Genomic DNA, 5,570 nt, shown 5'->3' with positions numbered 1-5,570 from the left:
CTTCATCATCAATCACATTTACTGGTCTATACCAGCTACTCATCTCATCAAAAACAACATCTCTGCTCACTGTAAACTTACGAGTAGAAGGGTTATAGCATCTATACCCTTTTTGCTGCAGAGAGTAACCAATAAAGATGCACTTCTCAGCTTTTGGATCCAACTTGGATCTCAGCTCATCTGGCACATGTACATAGGCAATGCAACCAAAAATTTTCAAATGAGAAATATCTGGTTTCCTACCAGTATACCTCTCCTCTGGAGTCATTCCATGTATTGCTGCAGTGGGAGTCCTGTTCATTATGTAGACTGCTGTAGCAACTGCTTCAGCCCAATAAAAATCTGGCAAGTCTTTTTCATTGAGCATGGCACGAGATACCTCTCCAATATGCCTGTTTTTCCTTTCTGCAATTCCATTTTGTTGTGGGGTATAACTGCATGAATATTGCTGCTTTATGCCATGCTCCTGCAAGAACTTTGCAAACTCATTTGAGAGGTACTCTCCCCCTCCATCTGACCTTAGGCATTTTATCTGCAAGCCTGTTTCTTTTTCAACCATAGCTTTAAGAGTTTTGAAATGCCCAAAAACTTCACTTTTCTTTTTCATAAAATACACCCAAACTTTTCTGCTATAGTCATCAATAAAACTGACAAAATAATGACAGCCTCCAAGAGATGCAGCTTTAGTTGTCCGCACATCAGAGTGAATTAATTCCAATGGCTTCTCACTCTCTTGAACATGTCTAGGAAATGGTTTCCTTGCCTGTTTTCCAAACTGACAGGCTTCACATACCTTATGCATTTCTGCAACCTTGAATTTGGGCAATCCTGCAACAATATTTTGGGCCTGCATTGATTTAAGTCGCTGTACATTAACATGACCAATGCGTTTATGCCAGATATCAATATCTGCAACTACACCGGTCCCATGTGCGAACATTGCTGCACTCAATTCAGACATGTCTGCATCCAATGTAAACATTCTGCCCTTCTTCTTTCCTTTTGCTATCAAGCGACCTTTATTTTTCATATCCTCAACAAAGCATCCATGAGGATTAAATCTGACCTGCAAGCCCTGTTCAACCATTTGACCAACTGAAACCAGATTCTTGGTGATATTCGGGACATGAAATACATCGGACAGGTATTTCTTTTTCCCACCCTGCATAGACAAGGGAATTTTTCCAATCTGCACAATAGGATGTGCAGTATCATCACCAGTCTCCACAAATCCTGGTTTTTCCATTTTCCTTGCATCCTCCATCCATTCTGCATGACCTGTCATGTGGTTTGATGCACCTGAGTCAACATACCATACATCATTGCTTTCTTCTGCACTTGTCATAGAATTGTTCATGTGCTGCACCATGAACAAATGCTCATTTCTGTCATCACCCTGTCTACTAGAAGATGCATAATTCCCTTGTTGCAGTTTTCCATTCATGATGTCATTCTGCTTTTTATAGCAGTCTTTAGCCATATGACCCATTTTACCACAATAGTAGCATTCAACATTACTGTTTGCATTTTGGCCTCTTTGCCATCCACCACGACCTCTTTGACTCCCCCTGCCTCTAGAGTTACCACGTCCTCCTCCATAGGACTGGTTTTCTTGAGTTTGCTGCATATTCTGATTTCTGCCACGGCCTCCAAATCGGCCTCCTCTACCTCTGCCTCTACCTCTTCCAGCATTTGAGTAGAAGACAGCTTCTTTTGAAGTTCCTCCTGAAGAAGATGCACCACCATTTCTCTGTTCCTCAGAAATTAGAAGAGCAATCAACTCCTCAAAATCAGGAAATCTTTCACGAACTGAAATGGATGTCCGAAACTGTGCATAATCCTTTCCTAGACCATTCAAGGTCACGGAAACTAAATCATCATCTTCCACTGGCGACCCAATGGAAGCAAGTGCATCTGCAATCTTCTTCACCTTCATGTGGTAGTCGTTGATGCTCATACTTTCTCTTTGCACATTATGCAACTCTTGCTTGAGCTGCATTTTCCTGGCTTGCGTATTTGTGCTATACATTTTTGACAAAGTATCCCATGCCTCCTTTGGCGTACTTGCATCCTGAATATGCACAATCATAGATTCTGAAATACTGATAGACAGCCAATACATAACTTCCCTGGCTCTCTCATGCCATGTTTTAAATGCCTGCATTTGTTGTTGATTGGGAACATCAGGAAGAACTGGTTCTTCTTCATTTCCTGCAACAAATTCCCAATATCCTTTTCCCATAAGGAAATTCGTCATTCTAAACTTCCATGCCTGGAAGTTGTTCTTGTCAAGCTTTTCAGTGACAATCTGTGAAAGAGAATCAGACGCCATTACAGAATACTGCAAGAAATTCTGTCACTGCAAAAAACACAGCTTCACCCTCACAAGGGCAAATCTGCAAAACTGGCGAAAGTGGTATTTGACCACACAGTCACTTCCTAGTGACGATTTTGCATAAACAGGAACCAAGGATGATTCTGAAACTCCCAATGTCTCTGCGCACAAGCATACGATGCAATTTCTACAGTAACTTTTCACCGACCTGTAGAACAGTGGTCGCACAGCATAAAACTGAGCCTTTTCTTGAGTGCGTGCAGAAAACCTCCGTCTGCAAAACAGGCCCCGAAATGGCCTCAAATCAAAAAAACAAGGTCGCCAAGGGCTAAAGCCCTCTCCCGCAGCATATACTGCCCTCTTGCTTCACCGCGAAGGGCGTCTCAACCTGAGACAATGCACTCCTGCAATTTCCGGCTGTGCTACCTGCAGAGATCTGCTCCCAAAACAGGAAATGAAAGCAACACTGCTCCTCTTACCAGACCACCGCGAGCTTGGCTTGCTTTCTTGAGCTCCTTACCACGAACAAGGCTCTGATACCATGTCAAGATTGTGGGAGAGAAGGAAGGAGTCTCGCTTGAAGCTTTCTTGCTTGCACAATGGGGGAAGACACACAAGGGTGGAGGCTGAAAACAGTTTTCCTCTTCTTAGTTGTGTAAGCCAAAAGAACTCTAGTACAAAGAAATAGAAGAACCCTATATATGGGTCTCAAACCAAACTCAACTAACTAAGGTGGCATACTAACTGAGCCACGAACTAGAGTAGATAAGGATAGCTATCATGTAGCTATTATTCATGGGCGGTGTACCAACCGCGTCTGCAACTGACAAGTCGGTGACATAAATATACAACGGTCACCCTGGCGTATCACGAGTGGAGCTCGATATCTCAACAGTGGGTTCTCCAATATGAATGCATTCTTTGGGTGTCCTTTCCAAATCTCCCTATCAGCTTGATGGAGAAGTGTGGCAGGGGTGGCTGAAGCCCTCGACGAGGTGTTACTTGTCATGTATGCGGCCTTAATGGACTACTCAAGAATGGAAAGAGATCCTGTATTTTATGGGATCTCATGGATAAGATTCTGAATATCCTAGAATTGTTTGATGCAAATGGCATTGATATTGTCGCTCAAGTCAAACTTCATTCCTTCCAAGACTCTTGCTTCCTTTGTAAAGAAGGAGACAATGAAGGTAATTTTGGGTCACACTCGAGGAATTATGAGTCCTTACACCTAAGGAATTGGCATCAAGATATTCAAAAAACAAGGGCGTTAGGTATTGAGGTCACTCTAGTTTGGGTATTTATGAGGAGCCCAAATTTTGAGGTTTTTTGGAGCATACAATTGAGGTGTTGCACTCAAGGAATTGATGCATTGAGGCATTCAAGCAATCCAAGTATTGGGTGAAGCCAAAACCATGTAGTCAAGGTATCCAATAATCATACAATTGAGGTATTAGGTGCAACTTCCACATGCAATTGAGGTAATGGATGAAGAAGAGATCTATGCATCATGTGCCCTTAAAATGTTGAGGTGAGTTAATCTTGGCTTCATTTAAAGGAAAATGGTGCTTGTAAAGAGCCATATGGACCTACGATCATACAAAGTCAAAGACCTTGATGTGGAGGTCATAGATATTGTCTTCCTCCCTTTTGCTAAGGCAATTCACAGATTCATAATTATTCAAGCCAAAAGTAAAAATCAAAAGCCAAAACCTTATCCTAATCTTTATTTAAAAGGGAGAATATTTGTATCAGCCACTCAAGGCATTAATCTTGTGTCAAACACTTGAGGTATTGGCCTCTTTATAGATCAAGGTATTAACCTCTTACTTGATCACTTGAGGTATAGTATGTTTGGCTTATTCACTCTTAATTCAATATTGTAAGCCACTATTGTCCTCCTCATATTAACTAGCTAAGCAAGTGATTTGAAACACCTAATTTGAGCTTATAAGAAATTAAAAAGAGGAGTGATTTGGAGGCTCTATGAATGCAAAAAGCAATGCCTACAACTATTTCATGTAACCCAACCCTATGATAATAGCTACCAAAGTGCAAAGGAGTGCAACATCATGTATTGAAAATGCTTCTAGAGCTCAAATCACACATGATCAAATGCCAATTCTCACGACTCATAGAAGCAATAGAAATCAAGGTATTGAGAAAATCCATGAAAAGTAGTATCCCCTTAAGAATGCCCTTTCAAGCTAATGAATCATGAAGCTCTAACAAATCTATGCATATAAACAAATGGATAGAGTGGACAACAATGCTCTACTCTACATTATAGTTCATGTTTTGGTCTTTTTCATTTTTTCCTTAGCACAAATAAATCATGAATGAATTTTTAATTATCTTATCTAATGGGGAGAATACAAGCAAGTCAAGAGAATAGATCCCATCTCATTCTTAAAAACAATACCAAAATCTTGGGCCTCAATTAAGCTCAATGCAATGATAGGATTAGATGGAACTATGTTTGTTTTAAGAGCTTCTACTCTTTTTAGATTAAGCTACCTCTCACAAAGCCACCTTGTAATCAATCCCCAACTACCTATGCTCTCTATAATTTATCCCAAAGGAGAAAGTAGAAATCTCACTATTGGGTGTAGTATACTCATACCAAGCCTTATTTATTGTTGCAATGTGATTCACATAGAGGAGCTCCAATGATATTGTGATTCAAGTGTAGGCCTCTCTTGTTCACTTTCCTTCTACTCTCCTATCAATTTATCGTTTCCATTTACTATTGCCACCACAAGCAACAAGGAGGAGGAAGAAGAATAGAAGGAAGAAGAGAAGGGAAGCTTCTTCCAAGATCTCTCTCTCTCTCTCTCTCTCTCTCTCTCTCTCTCTCTCTCTCTCTCATGTATTTAAAGTTCTTCTTACTTCCACGACACACACATAGGCTTCTCTATATGACACTTTTTAGTGTATACATAGATTTTATGTTCTCATCCACATTGTAGATACAATTGCATGGAGGGAGCCCGACTATCAAATTTTATGGGAATAGTCTTTACATCATGTGGGATTCAAAGAAATATCAAAAAGCATCCTATTTATAAGACTCTGGACCTAAGATCATTTCCAAAATTATTTTCTCATTGTTTTGCCCCTTGACTAATCTTCTTCTTTACAATCATAGCATCAAGGTTGCTTCTTCTCCTTGACAATTGGCCTCTATTGACTCCTTTTGACTTAGCTTTGATGGCTGTTGACTAACCTTGCATTG

Source organism: Lygodium microphyllum, chromosome 20 (assembly GCF_053477565.2).
Source record: "Lygodium microphyllum isolate KBCC chromosome 20, Lygodium_microphyllum_v1.1.10, whole genome shotgun sequence".
Taxonomy (NCBI): Eukaryota; Viridiplantae; Streptophyta; class Polypodiopsida; order Schizaeales; family Lygodiaceae; genus Lygodium; species Lygodium microphyllum.
The sequence above is the reverse complement of the archived record's forward strand: the minus strand, read 5'-3'. Positions refer to the sequence as shown.